This window comes from Schistocerca americana, chromosome 1 (assembly GCF_021461395.2).
Source record: "Schistocerca americana isolate TAMUIC-IGC-003095 chromosome 1, iqSchAmer2.1, whole genome shotgun sequence".
NCBI classification, from domain to species: Eukaryota; Metazoa; Arthropoda; class Insecta; order Orthoptera; family Acrididae; genus Schistocerca; species Schistocerca americana.
In genome coordinates this window covers 766,821,266-766,837,174 of record NC_060119.1, presented here as the reverse complement: position 1 = coordinate 766,837,174, position 15,909 = coordinate 766,821,266, and positions in this window count along the sequence as shown.

Sequence of the window (15,909 nt, the reverse complement as noted above, 5' to 3'; positions counted from 1 at the left end):
TAGCGCTGAGGAGTCCCAGCTGCAATGGGCAGAGCACTGTAGATCGGCAATAAAGCAGAGGATGGGCCCTTGTTAGGCAGGGAGCCGATGAGACGACTGTGTGTTTCTGCGAATTTCCGTGGAACAGGTCCATGGCACCCAGACGTTCAAAATCTGCTACACAACGTACTTGTGAAGGCACGAGGCTTTTAGAGAGTTTATGGCTGTTCTTTGGAAAGTTCTAAATGGACGCAACTGCTGAGCTCCATGGTCTCATTGTGCAGACACGTTGGATGGCGCCGGTCATCAGGCGGCCGCATCCAGGTACGCCGATTAGCGCTGAGGAGTCCCAGCTGCAATGGGCAGAGCACTGTAGATCGGCAATAAAGCAGAGGATGGGCCCTTGTTAGGCAGGGAGCCGATGAGACGACTGTGTGTTTCTGCGAATTTCCGTGGAACAGGTCCATGGCACCCAGACGTTCAAAATCTGCTACACAACGTACTTGTGAAGGCACGAGGCTTTTAGCGAGTTTATGGCTGTTCTTTGGAAAGTTCTAAATGGACGCAACTGCTGAGCTCCATGGTCTCATTGTGCAGACACGTTGGATGGCGCCGGTCATCAGGCGGCCACATCCAGGTACGCCGATTAGCGCTGAGGAGTCCCAGCTGCAATGGGCAGAGCACTGTAGATCGGCAATAAAGCAGAGGATGGGCCCTTGTTAGGCAGGGAGCCGATGAGACGACTGTGTGTTTCTGCGAATTTCCGTGGGACAGGTCCATGGCACCCAGACGTTCAAAATCTGCTACACAACATACTTGTGAAGGCACGAGGCTTTTAGCAAGTTTATGGCTGTTCTTTGGAAAGTTCTAAATGGACGCAACTGCTGAGCTCCATGGTCTCATTGTGCAGACACGTTGGATGGCGCCGGTCATCAGGCGGCCGCATCCAGGTACGCCGATTAGCGCTGAGGAGTCCCAGCTGCAATGGGCAGAGCACTGTAGATCGGCAATAAAGCAGAGGATGGGCCCTTGTTAGGCAGGGAGCCGATGAGACGACTGTGTATTTCTGCGAATTTCCGTGGGACAGGTCCATGGCACCCAGACGTTCAAAATCTGCTACACAACATACTTGTGAAGGCACGAGGCTTTTAGCGAGTTTATGGCTGTTCTTTGGAAAGTTCTAAATGGACGCAACTGCTGAGCTCCATGGTCTCATTGTGCAGACACGTTGGATGGCGCCGGTCATCAGGCGGCCGCATCCAGGTACGCCGATTAGCGCTGAGGAGTCCCAGCTGCAATGGGCAGAGCACTGTAGATCGGCAATAAAGCAGAGGATGGGCCCTTGTTAGGCAGGGAGCCGATGAGACGACTGTGTGTTTCTGCGAATTTCCGTGGGACAGGTCCCTGGCACCCAGACGTTCAAAATCTGCTACACAACATACTTGTAAAGGCACGAGGCTTTTAGCGAGTTTATGGCTGTTCTTTGGAAAGTTCTAAATGAACGCAACTGCTGAGCTCCATGGTCTCATTGTGCAGACACGTTGGATGGCGCCGGTCATCAGGCGGCCGCATCCAGGTACGCCGATTAGCGCTGAGGAGTCCCAGCCGCAATGGGCAGAGCACTGTAGATCGGCAATAAAGCAGAGGATGGGCCCTTGTTAGGCAGGGAGCCGATGAGACGACTGTGTGTTTCTGCGAATTTCCGTGGGACAGGTCCCTGGCACCCAGACGTTCAAAATCTGCTACACAACATACTTGTGAAGGCACGAGGCTTTTAGCGAGTTTATGGCTGTTCTTTGGAAAGTTCCTAATGGACGCAACTGCTGAGCTCCATGGTCTCATTGTGCAGACACGTTGGATGGCGCCGGTCATCAGGCGGCCGCATCCAGGTACGCCGATTAGCGCTGAGGAGTCCCAGCTGCAATGGGCAGAGCACTGTAGATCGGCAATGAAGCAGAGGATGGGCCCTTGTTAGGCAGGGAGCCGATGAGACGACTGTGTGTTTCTGCGAATTTCCGTGGAACAGGTCCATGGCACCCAGACGTTCAAAATCTGCTACACAACGTACTTGTGAAGGCACGAGGCTTTTAGCGAGTTTATGGCTGTTCTTTGGAAAGTTCCTAATGGACGCAACTGCTGAGCTCCATGGTCTCATTGTGCAGACACGTTGGATGGCGCCGGTCATCAGGCGGCCGCATCCAGGTACGCCGATTAGCGCTGAGGAGTCCCAGCTGCAATGGGCAGAGCACTGTAGATCGGCAATAAAGCAGAGGATGGGCCCTTGTTAGGCAGGGAGCCGATGAGACGACTGTGTGTTTCTGCGAATTTCCGTGGAACAGGTCCATGGCACCCAGACGTTCAAAATCTGCTACACAACGTACTTGTGAAGGCACGAGGCTTTTAGCGAGTTTATGGCTGTTCTTTGGAAAGTTCTAAATGGACGCAACTGCTGAGCTCCATTGTCTCATTGTGCAGACACGTTGGATGGCGCCGGTCATCAGGCGGCCGCATCCAGGTACGCCGATTAGCGCTGAGGGGTCCCAGCTGCAATGGGCAGAGCACTGTAGATCGGCAATAAAGCAGAGGATGGGCCCTTGTTAGGCAGGGAGCCGATGAGACGACTGTGTGTTTCTGCGAATTTCCGTGGGACAGGTCCATGGCACCCAGACGTTCAAAATCTGCTACACAACGTACTTGTGAAGGCACGAGGCTTTTAGCGAGTTTATGGCTGTTCTTTGGAAAGTTCCTAATGGACGCAACTGCTGAGCTCCATGGTCTCATTGTGCAGACACGTTGGATGGCGCCGGTCATCAGGCGGCCGCATCCAGGTACGCCGATTAGCGCTGAGGAGTCCCAGCTGCAATGGGCAGAGCACTGTAGATCGGCAATAAAGCAGAGGATGGGCCCTTGTTAGGCAGGGAGCCGATGAGACGACTGTGTGTTTCTGCGAATTTCCGTGGAACAGGTCCATGGCACCCAGACGTTCAAAATCTGCTACACAACGTACTTGTGAAGGCACGAGGCTTTTAGCGAGTTTATGGCTGTTCTTTGGAAAGTTCCTAATGGACGCAACTGCTGAGCTCCATGGTCTCATTGTGCAGACACGTTGGATGGCGCCGGTCATCAGGCGGCCGCATCCAGGTACGCCGATTAGCGCTGAGGAGTCCCAGCTGCAATGGGCAGAGCACTGTAGATCGGCAATAAAGCAGAGGATGGGCCCTTGTTAGGCAGGGAGCCGATGAGACGACTGTGTGTTTCTGCGAATTTCCGTGGAACAGGTCCATGGCACCCAGACGTTCAAAATCTGCTACACAACGTACTTGTGAAGGCACGAGGCTTTTAGCGAGTTTATGGCTGTTCTTTGGAAAGTTCTAAATGGACGCAACTGCTGAGCTCCATGGTCTCATTGTGCAGACACGTTGGATGGCGCCGGTCATCAGGCGGCCGCATCCAGGTACGCCGATTAGCGCTGAGGAGTCCCAGCTGCAATGGGCAGAGCACTGTAGATCGGCAATAAAGCAGAGGATGGGCCCTTGTTAGGCAGGGAGCCGATGAGACGACTGTGTGTTTCTGCGAATTTCCGTGGGACAGGTCCATGGCACCCAGACGTTCAAAATCTGCTACACAACATACTTGTGAAGGCACGAGGCTTTTAGCAAGTTTATGGCTGTTCTTTGGAAAGTTCTAAATGGACGCAACTGCTGAGCTCCATGGTCTCATTGTGCAGACACGTTGGATGGCGCCGGTCATCAGGCGGCCGCATCCAGGTACGCCGATTAGCGCTGAGGAGTCCCAGCTGCAATGGGCAGAGCACTGTAGATCGGCAATAAAGCAGAGGATGGGCCCTTGTTAGGCAGGGAGCCGATGAGACGACTGTGTGTTTCTGCGAATTTCCGTGGAACAGGTCCATGGCACCCAGACGTTCAAAATCTGCTACACAACGTACTTGTGAAGGCACGAGGCTTTTAGCGAGTTTATGGCTGTTCTTTGGAAAGTTCTAAATGGACGCAACTGCTGAGCTCCATGGTCTCATTGTGCAGACACGTTGGATGGCGCCGGTCATCAGGCGGCCGCATCCAGGTACGCCGATTAGCGCTGAGGAGTCCCAGCTGCAATGGGCAGAGCACTGTAGATCGGCAATAAAGCAGAGGATGGGCCCTTGTTAGGCAGGGAGCCGATGAGACGACTGTGTGTTTCTGCGAATTTCCGTGGAACAGGTCCATGGCACCCAGACGTTCAAAATCTGCTACACAACGTACTTGTGAAGGCACGAGGCTTTTAGCGAGTTTATGGCTGTTCTTTGGAAAGTTCTAAATGGACGCAACTGCTGAGCTCCATGGTCTCATTGTGCAGACACGTTGGATGGCGCCGGTCATCAGGCGGCCGCATCCAGGTACGCCGATTAGCGCTGAGGAGTCCCAGCTGCAATGGGCAGAGCACTGTAGATCGGCAATAAAGCAGAGGATGGGCCCTTGTTAGGCAGGGAGCCGATGAGACGACTGTGTGTTTCTGCGAATTTCCGTGGGACAGGTCCATGGCACCCAGACGTTCAAAATCTGCTACACAACATACTTGTGAAGGCACGAGGCTTTTAGCAAGTTTATGGCTGTTCTTTGGAAAGTTCTAAATGGACGCAACTGCTGAGCTCCATGGTCTCATTGTGCAGACACGTTGGATGGCGCCGGTCATCAGGCGGCCGCATCCAGGTACGCCGATTAGCGCTGAGGAGTCCCAGCTGCAATGGGCAGAGCACTGTAGATCGGCAATAAAGCAGAGGATGGGCCCTTGTTAGGCAGGGAGCCGATGAGACGACTGTGTGTTTCTGCGAATTTCCGTGGGACAGGTCCATGGCACCCAGACGTTCAAAATCTGCTACACAACATACTTGTGAAGGCACGAGGCTTTTAGCGAGTTTATGGCTGTTCTTTGGAAAGTTCTAAATGGACGCAACTGCTGAGCTCCATGGTCTCATTGTGCAGACACGTTGGATGGCGCCGGTCATCAGGCGGCCGCATCCAGGTACGCCGATTAGCGCTGAGGAGTCCCAGCTGCAATGGGCAGAGCACTGTAGATCGGCAATAAAGCAGAGGATGGGCCCTTGTTAGGCAGGGAGCCGATGAGACGACTGTGTGTTTCTGCGAATTTCCGTGGGACAGGTCCCTGGCACCCAGACGTTCAAAATCTGCTACACAACATACTTGTAAAGGCACGAGGCTTTTAGCGAGTTTATGGCTGTTCTTTGGAAAGTTCTAAATGGACGCAACTGCTGAGCTCCATGGTCTCATTGTGCAGACACGTTGGATGGCGCCGGTCATCAGGCGGCCGCATCCAGGTACGCCGATTAGCGCTGAGGAGTCCCAGCCGCAATTAACAGAGCACTGTAGATCGGCAATAAAGCAGAGGATGGGCCCTTGTTAGGCAGGGAGCCGATGAGACGACTGTGTGTTTCTGCGAATTTCCGTGGGACAGGTCCCTGGCACCCAGACGTTCAAAATCTGCTACACAACATACTTGTGAAGGCACGAGGCTTTTAGCGAGTTTATGGCTGTTCTTTGGAAAGTTCTAAATGGACGCAACTGCTGAGCTCCATGGTCTCATTGTGCAGACACGTTGGATGGCGCCTGTCATTAGGCGGCCGCATCCAGGTACGCCGATTAGCGCTGAGGAGTCCCAGCTGCAATGGGCAGAGCACTGTAGATCGGCAATAAAGCAGAGGATGGGCCCTTGTTAGGCAGGGAGCCGATGAGACGACTGTGTGTTTCTGCGAATTTCCGTGGGACAGGTCCATGGCACCCAGACGTTCAAAATCTGCTACACAACATACTTGTGAAGGCACGAGGCTTTTAGCGAGTTTATGGCTGTTCTTTGGAAAGTTCTAAATGGACGCAACTGCTGAGCTCCATGGTCTCATTGTGCAGACACGTTGGATGGCGCCGGTCATCAGGCGGCCGCATCCAGGTACGCCGATTAGCGCTGAGGAGTCCCAGCTGCAATGGGCAGAGCACTGTAGATCGGCAATAATGGACGCAACTGCTGAGCTCCATGGTCTCATTGTGCAGACACGTTGGATGGCGCCGGCCATTAGGCGGCCACGTCCAGGTAGACCGATTAGCGCTGAGGAGTCCCAGCTGCAATGGGCAGAGCACTGTAGATCGGCAATAAAGCAGAGGATGGGCCCTTGTTAGGCAGGGAGCCGATGAGACGACTGTGTGTTTCTGCGAATTTCCGTGGGACAGGTCCATGGCACCCAGACGTTCAAAATCTGCTACACAACATACTTGTGAAGGCACGAGGCTTTTAGCGAGTTTATGGCTGTTCTTTGGAAAGTTCTAAATGGACGCAACTGCTGAGCTCCATGGTCTCATTGTGCAGACACGTTGGATGGCGCCGGTCATCAGGCGGCCGCATCCAGGTACGCCGATTAGCGCTGAGGAGTCCCAGCTGCAATGGGCAGAGCACTGTAGATCGGCAATAATGCAGAGGATGGGCCCTTGTTAGGCAGGGAGCCGATGAGACGACTGTGTGTTTCTGCGAATTTCCGTGGGACAGGTCCATGGCACCCAGACGTTCAAAATCTGCTACACAACATACTTGTGAAGGCACGAGGCTTTTAGCGAGTTTATGGCTGTTCTTTGGAAAGTTCTAAATGGACGCAACTGCTGAGCTCCATGGTCTCATTGTGCAGACACGTTGGATGGCGCCGGTCATCAGGCGGCCGCATCCAGGTAGGCCGATTAGCGCTGAGGAGTCCCAGCTGCAATGGGCAGAGCACTGTAGATCGGCAATAAAGCAGAGGATGGGCCCTTGTTAGGCAGGGAGCCGATGAGACGACTGTGTGTTTCTGTGAATTTCCGTGGGACAGGTCCATGGCACCCAGACGTTCAAAATCTGCTACACAACATACTTGTGAAGGCACGAGGCTTTTAGCGAGTTTATGGCTGTTCTTTGGAAAGTTCTAAATGGACGCAACTGCTGAGCTCCATGGTCTCATTGTGCAGACACGTTGGATGGCGCCGGCCATTAGGCGCCCGCGTCCAGGTAGGCCGATTAGCGCTGAGGAGTCCCAGCTGCAATGGGCAGAGCACTGTAGATCGGCAATAAAGCAGAGGATGGGCCCTTGTTAGGCAGGGAGCCGATGAGACGACTGTGTGTTTCTGCGAATTTCCGTGGGACAGGTCCATGGCACCCAGACGTTCAAAATCTGCTACACAACATACTTGTGAAGGCACGAGGCTTTTAGCGAGTTTATGGCTGTTCTTTGGAAAGTTCTAAATGGACGCAACTGCTGAGCTCCATGGTCTCATTGTGCAGACACGTTGGATGGCGCCGGTCATTAGGCGGCCGCATCCAGGTACGCCGATTAGCGCTGAGGAGTCCCAGCTGCAATGGGCAGAGCACTGTAGATCGGCAATAAAGCAGAGGATGGGCCCTTGTTAGGCAGGGAGCCGATGAGACGACTGTGTGTTTCTGCGAATTTCGTGGGACAGGTCCATGGCACCCAGACGTTCAAAATCTGCTACACAACATACTTGTGAAGGCACGAGGCTTTTAGCGAGTTTATGGCTGTTCTTTGGAAAGTTCTAAATGGACGCAACTGCTGAGCTCCATGGTCTCATTGTGCAGACACGTTGGATGGCGCCGGTCATCAGGCGGCCGCATCCAGGTAGGCCGATTAGCGCTGAGGAGTCCCAGCTGCAATGGGCAGAGCACTGTAGATCGGCAATAAAGCAGAGGATGGGCCCTTGTTAGGCAGGGAGCCGATGAGACGACTGTGTGTTTCTGCGAATTTCCGTGGGACAGGTCCATGGCACCCAGACGTTCAAAATCTGCTACACAACATACTTGTGAAGGCACGAGGCTTTTAGAGAGTTTATGGCTGTTCTTTGGAAAGTTCTAAATGGACGCAACTGCTGAGCTCCATGGTCTCATTGTGCAGACACGTTGGATGGCGCCGGTCATCAGGCGGCCGCATCCAGGTAGGCCGATTAGCGCTGAGGAGTCCCAGCTGCAATGGGCAGAGCACTGTAGATCGGCAATAAAGCAGAGGATGGGCCCTTGTTAGGCAGGGAGCCGATGAGACGACTGTGTGTTTCTGCGAATTTCCGTGGGACAGGTCCATGGCACCCAGACGTTCAAAATCTGCTACACAACATACTTGTGAAGGCACGAGGCTTTTAGCGAGTTTATGGCTGTTCTTTGGAAAGTTCTAAATGGACGCAACTGCTGAGCTCCATGGTCTCATTGTGCAGACACGTTGGATGGCGCCGGTCATTAGGCGGCCGCATCCAGGTACGCCGATTAGCGCTGAGGAGTCCCAGCTGCAATGGGCAGAGCACTGTAGATCGGCAATAAAGCAGAGGATGGGCCCTTGTTAGGCAGGGAGCCGATGAGACGACTGTGTGTTTCTGCGAATTTCCGTGGGACAGGTCCATGGCACCCAGACGTTCAAAATCTGCTACACAACATACTTTTAGCGAGTTTATGGCTGTTCTTTGGAAAGTTCTAAATGGACGCAACTGCTGAGCTCCATGGTCTCATTGTGCAGACACGTTGGATGGCGCCGGTCATCAGGCGGCCGCATCCAGGTACGCCGATTAGCGCTGAGGAGTCCCAGCTGCAATGGGCAGAGCACTGTAGATCGGCAATAAAGCAGAGGATGGGCCCTTGTTAGGCAGGGAGCCGATGAGACGACTGTGTGTTTCTGCGAATTTCCGTGGGACAGGTCCATGGCACCCAGACGTTCAAAATCTGCTACACAACATACTTGTGAAGGCACGAGGCTTTTAGCGAGTTTATGGCTGTTCTTTGGAAAGTTCTAAATGGACGCAACTGCTGAGCTCCATGGTCTCATTGTGCAGACACGTTGGATGGCGCCGGTCATTAGGCGGCCGCATCCAGGTACGCCGATTAGCGCTGAGGAGTCCCAGCTGCAATGGGCAGAGCACTGTAGATCGGCAATAAAGCAGAGGATGGGCCCTTGTTAGGCAGGGAGCCGATGAGACGACTGTGTGTTTCTGCGAATTTCCGTGGGACAGGTCCATGGCACCCAGACGTTCAAAATCTGCTACACAACATACTTGTGAAGGCACGAGGCTTTTAGCGAGTTTATGGCTGTTCTTTGGAAAGTTCTAAATGGACGCAACTGCTGAGCTCCATGGTCTCATTGTGCAGACACGTTGGATGGCGCCGGTCATCAGGCGGCCGCATCCAGGTAGGCCGATTAGCGCTGAGGAGTCCCAGCTGCAATGGGCAGAGCACTGTAGATCGGCAATAAAGCAGAGGATGGGCCCTTGTTAGGCAGGGAGCCGATGAGACGACTGTGTGTTTCTGCGAATTTCCGTGGGACAGGTCCATGGCACCCAGACGTTCAAAATCTGCTACACAACATACTTGTGAAGGCACGAGGCTTTTAGCGAGTTTATGGCTGTTCTTTGGAAAGTTCTAAATGGACGCAACTGCTGAGCTCCATGGTCTCATTGTGCACACACGTTGGATGGCGCCGGTCATTAGGCGGCCGCATCCAGGTACGCCGATTAGCGCTGAGGAGTCCCAGCTGCAATGGGCAGAGCACTGTAGATCGGCAATAAAGCAGAGGATGGGCCCTTGTTAGGCAGGGAGCCGATGAGACGACTGTGTGTTTCTGCGAATTTCCGTGGGACAGGTCCATGGCACCCAGACGTTCAAAATCTGCTACACAACATACTTGTGAAGGCACGAGGCTTTTAGCGAGTTTATGGCTGTTCTTTGGAAAGTTCTAAATGGACGCAACTGCTGAGCTCCATGGTCTCATTGTGCAGACACGTTGGATGGCGCCGGTCATCAGGCGGCCGCATCCAGGTACGCCGATTAGCGCTGAGGAGTCCCAGCTGCAATGGGCAGAGCACTGTAGATCGGCAATAAAGCAGAGGATGGGCCCTTGTTAGGCAGGGAGCCGATGAGACGACTGTGTGTTTCTGCGAATTTCCGTGGGACAGGTCCATGGCACCCAGACGTTCAAAATCTGCTACACAACATACTTGTGAAGGCACGAGGCTTTTAGAGAGTTTATGGCTGTTCTTTGGAAAGTTCTAAATGGACGCAACTGCTGAGCTCCATGGTCTCATTGTGCAGACACGTTGGATGGCGCCGGCCATTAGGCGGCCACGTCCAGGTAGGCCGATTAGCGCTGAGGAGTCCCAGCTGCAATGGGCAGAGCACTGTAGATCGGCAATAAAGCAGAGGATGGGCCCTTGTTAGGCAGGGAGCCGATGAGACGACTGTGTGTTTCTGCGAATTTCCGTGGGACAGGTCCATGGCACCCAGACGTTCAAAATCTGCTACACAACATGCTTGTGAAGGCACGAGGCTTTTAGCGAGTTTATGGCTGTTCTTTGGAAAGTTCTAAATGGACGCAACTGCTGAGCTCCATGGTCTCATTGTGCAGACACGTTGGATGGCGCCGGTCATTAGGCGGCCGCATCCAGGTACGCCGATTAGCGCTGAGGAGTCCCAGCTGCAATGGGCAGAGCACTGTAGATCGGCAATAAAGCAGAGGATGGGCCCTTGTTAGGCAGGGAGCCGATGAGACGACTGTGTGTTTCTGCGAATTTCCGTGGGACAGGCCCATGGCACCCAGACGTTCAAAATCTGCTACACAACATACTTGTGAAGGCACGAGGCTTTTAGAGAGTTTATGGCTGTTCTTTGGAAAGTTCTAAATGGACGCAACTGCTGAGCTCCATGGTCTCATTGTGCAGACACGTTGGATGGCGCCGGTCATTAGGCGGCCGCATCCAGGTACGCCGATTAGCGCTGAGGAGTCCCAGCTGCAATGGGCAGAGCACTGTAGATCGGCAATAAAGCAGAGGATGGGCCCTTGTTAGGCAGGGAGCCGATGAGACGACTGTGTGTTTCTGCGAATTTCCGTGGGACAGGTCCATGGCACCCAGACATTCAAAATCTGCTACACAACATACTTGTGAAGGCACGAGGCTTTTAGCGAGTTTATGGCTGTTCTTTGGAAAGTTCTAAATGGACGCAACTGCTGAGCTCCATGGTCTCATTGTGCAGACACGTTGGATGGCGCCGGTCATTAGGCTGCCGCATCCAGGTACGCCGATTAGCGCTGAGGAGTCCCAGCTGCAATGGGCAGAGCACTGTAGATCGGCAATAAAGCAGAGGATGGGCCCTTGTTAGGCAGGGAGCCGATGAGACGACTGTGTGTTTCTGCGAATTTCCGTGGGACAGGTCCATGGCACCCAGACGTTCAAAATCTGCTACACAACATACTTGTGAAGGCACGAGGCTTTTAGCGAGTTTATGGCTGTTCTTTGGAAAGTTCTAAATGGACGCAACTGCTGAGCTCCATGGTCTCATTGTGCAGACACGTTGGATGGCGCCGGTCATTAGGCGGCCGCATCCAGGTACGCCGATTAGCGCTGAGGAGTCCCAGCTGCAATGGGCAGAGCACTGTAGATCGGCAATAAAGCAGAGGATGGGCCCTTGTTAGGCAGGGAGCCGATGAGACGACTGTGTGTTTCTGCGAATTTCCGTGGGACAGGTCCATGGCACCCAGACCTTCAAAATCTGCTACACAACATACTTGTGAAGGCACGAGGCTTTTAGAGAGTTTATGGCTGTTCTTTGGAAAGTTCTAAATGGACGCAACTGCTGAGCTCCATGGTCTCATTGTGCAGACACGTTGGATGGCGCCGGCCATTAGGCGGCCGCGTCCAGGTAGGCCGATTAGCGTTGAGGAGTCCCAGCTGCAATGGGTAGAGCACTGTAGATCGGCAATAAAGCAGAGGATGGGCCCTTGTTAGGCAGGGAGCCGATGAGACGACTGTGTGTTTCTGCGAATTTCCGTGGGACAGGCCCATGGCACCCAGACGTTCAAAATCTGCTACACAACATACTTGTGAAGGCACGAGGCTTTTAGCGAGTTTATGGCTGTTCTTTGGAAAGTTCTAAATGGACGCAACTGCTGAGCTCCATGGTCTCATTGTGCAGACTGGTTGGATGGCGCCGGCCATTAGGCGGCCACGTCCAGGTAGGCCGATTAGCGCTGAGGAGTCCCAGCTGCAATGGGCAGAGCACTGTAGATCGGCAATAAAGCAGAGGATGGGCCCTTGTTAGGCAGGGAGCCGATGAGACGACTGTGTGTTTCTGCGAATTTCCGTGGGACAGGTCCATGGCACCCAGACGTTCAAAATCTGCTACACAACATACTTGTGAAGGCACGAGGCTTTTAGCGAGTTTATGGCTGTTCTTTGGAAAGTTCTAAATGGACGCAACTGCTGAGTTCCATGGTCTCATTGTGCAGACACGTTGGATGGCGCCGGTCATTAGGCGGCCGCATCCAGGTACGCCGATTAGCGCTGAGGAGTCCCAGCTGCAATGGGCAGAGCACTGTAGATCGGCAATAAAGCAGAGGATGGGCCCTTGTTAGGCAGGGAGCCGATGAGACGACTGTGTGTTTCTGCGAATTTCCGTGGGACAGGTCCATGGCACCCAGACGTTCAAAATCTGCTACACAACATACTTGTGAAGGCACGAGGCTTTTAGCGAGTTTATGGCTGTTCTTTGGAAAGTTCTAAATGGACGCAACTGCTGAGCTCCATGGTCTCATTGTGCAGACACGTTGGATGGCGCCGGTCATTAGGCGGCCGCATCCAGGTACGCCGATTAGCGCTGAGGAGTCCCAGCTGCAATGGGCAGAGCACTGTAGATCGGCAATAAAGCAGAGGATGGGCCCTTGTTAGGCAGGGAGCCGATGAGACGACTGTGTGTTTCTGCGAATTTCCGTGGGACAGGTCCATGGCACCCAGACGTTCAAAATCTGCTACACAACATACTTGTGAAGGCACGAGGCTTTTAGCGAGTTTATGGCTGTTCTTTGGAAAGTTCTAAATGGACGCAACTGCTGAGTTCCATGGTCTCATTGTGCAGACACGTTGGATGGCGCCGGTCATTAGGCGGCCGCATCCAGGTACGCCGATTAGCGCTGAGGAGTCCCAGCTGCAATGGGCAGAGCACTGTAGATCGGCAATAAAGCAGAGGATGGGCCCTTGTTAGGCAGGGAGCCGATGAGACGACTGTGTGTTTCTGTGAATTTCCGTGGGACAGGTCCATGGCACCCAGACGTTCAAAATCTGCTACACAACATACTTGTGAAGGCACGAGGCTTTTAGCGAGTTTATGGCTGTTCTTTGGAAAGTTCTAAATGGACGCAACTGCTGAGTTCCATGGTCTCATTGTGCAGACACGTTGGATGGCGCCGGTCATTAGGCGGCCGCATCCAGGTACGCCGATTAGCGCTGAGGAGTCCCAGCTGCAATGGGCAGAGCACTGTAGATCGGCAATAAAGCAGAGGATGGGCCCTTGTTAGGCAGGGAGCCGATGAGACGACTGTGTGTTTCTGCGAATTTCCGTGGGACAGGTCCATGGCACCCAGACGTTCAAAATCTGCTACACAACATACTTGTGAAGGCACGAGGCTTTTAGCGAGTTTATGGCTGTTCTTTGGAAAGTTCTAAATGGACGCAACTGCTGAGTTCCATGGTCTTATTGTGCAGACACGTTGGATGGCGCCGGTCATTAGGCGGCCGCATCCAGGTACGCCGATTAGCGCTGAGGAGTCCCAGCTGCAATGGGCAGAGCACTGTAGATCGGCAATAAAGCAGAGGATGGGCCCTTGTTAGGCAGGGAGCCGATGAGACGACTGTGTGATTCTGCGAATTTCCGTGGGACAGGTCCATGGCACCCAGACGTTCAAAATCTGCTACACAACATACTTGTGAAGGCACGAGGCTTTTAGCGAGTTTATGGCTGTTCTTTGGAAAGTTCTAAATGGACGCAACTGCTGAGTTCCATGGTCTCATTGTGCAGACACGTTGGATGGCGCCGGTCATTAGGCGGCCGCATCCAGGTACGCCGATTAGCGCTGAGGAGTCCCAGCTGCAATGGGCAGAGCACTGTAGATCGGCAATAAAGCAGAGGATGGGCCCTTGTTAGGCAGGGAGCCGATGAGACGACTGTGTGTTTCTGCGAATTTCCGTGGGACAGGTCCATGGCACCCAGACGTTCAAAATCTGCTACACAACATACTTGTGAAGGCACGAGGCTTTTAGCGAGTTTATGGCTGTTCTTTGGAAAGTTCTAAATGGACGCAACTGCTGAGCTCCATGGTCTCATTGTGTAGACACGTTGGATGGCGCCGGTCATTAGGCGGCCGCATCCAGGTACGCCGATTAGCGCTGAGGAGTCCCAGCTGCAATGGGCAGAGCACTGTAGATCGGCAATAAAGCAGAGGATGGGCCCTTGTTAGGCAGGGAGCCGATGAGACGACTGTGTGTTTCTGCGAATTTCCGTGGGACAGGCCCATGGCACCCAGACGTTCAAAATCTGCTACACAACATACTTGTGAATGCACGAGGCCTTTAGCGAGTTTATGGCTGTTCTTTGGAAAGTTCTAAATGGACGCAACTGCTGAGCTCCATGGTCTCATTGTGCAGACTCGTTGGATGGCGCCGGCCATTAGGCGGCCACGTCCAGGTAGGCCGATTAGCGCTGAGGAGTCCCAGCTGCAATGGGCAGAGCACTGTAGATCGGCAATAAAGCAGAGGATGGGCCCTTGTTAGGCAGGGAGCCGATGAGACGACTGTGTGTTTCTGCGAATTTCCGTGGGACAGGTCCATGGCACCCAGACGTTCAAAATCTGCTACACAACATACTTGTGAAGGCACGAGGCTTTTAGCGAGTTTATGGCTGTTCTTTGGAAAGTTCTAAATGGACGCAACTGCTGAGTTCCATGGTCTCATTGTGCAGACACGTTGGATGGCGCCGGTCATTAGGCGGCCGCATCCAGGTACGCCGATTAGCGCTGAGGAGTCCCAGCTGCAATGGGCAGAGCACTGTAGATCGGCAATAAAGCAGAGGATGGGCCCTTGTTAGGCAGGGAGCCGATGAGACGACTGTGTGTTTCTGCGAATTTCCGTGGGACAGGTCCATGGCACCCAGACGTTCAAAATCTGCTACACAACATACTTGTGAAGGCACGAGGCTTTTAGCGAGTTTATGGCTGTTCTTTGGAAAGTTCTAAATGGACGCAACTGCTGAGCTCCATGGTCTCATTGTGCAGACACGTTGGATGGCGCCGGTCATTAGGCGGCCGCATCCAGGTACGCCGATTAGCGCTGAGGAGTCCCAGCTGCAATGGGCAGAGCACTGTAGATCGGCAATAAAGCAGAGGATGGGCCCTTGTTAGGCAGGGAGCCGATGAGACGACTGTGTGTTACTGCGAATTTCCGTGGGACAGGTCCATGGCACCCAGACCTTCAAAATCTGCTACACAACATACTTGTGAAGGCACGAGGCTTTTAGCGTGTTTATGGCTGTTCTTTGGAAAGTTCTAAATGGACGCAACTGCTGAGCTCCATGGTCTCATTGTGCAGACACGTTGGATGGCGCCGGTCATTAGGCGGCCGCATCCAGGTACGCCGATTAGCGCTGAGGAGTCCCAGCTGCAATGGGCAGAGCACTGTAGATCGGCAATAAAGCAGAGGATGGGCCCTTGTTAGGCAGGGAGCCGATGAGACGACTGTGTGTTTCTGCGAATTTCCGTGGGACAGGTCCATGGCACCCAGACGTTCAAAATCTACTACACAACATACTTGTGAAGGCACGAGGCTTTTAGCGAGTTTATGGCTGTTCTTTGGAAAGTTCTAAATGGACGCAACTGCTGAGTTCCATGGTCTCATTGTGCAGACACGTTGGATGGCGCCGGTCATTAGGCGGCCGCATCCAGGTACGCCGATTAGCGCTGAGGAGTCCCAGCTGCAATGGGCAGAGCACTGTAGATCGGCAATAAAGCAGAGGATGGGCCCTTGTTAGGCAGGGAGCCGATGAGACGACTGTGTGTTTCTGCGAATTTCCGTGGGACAGGTCCATGGC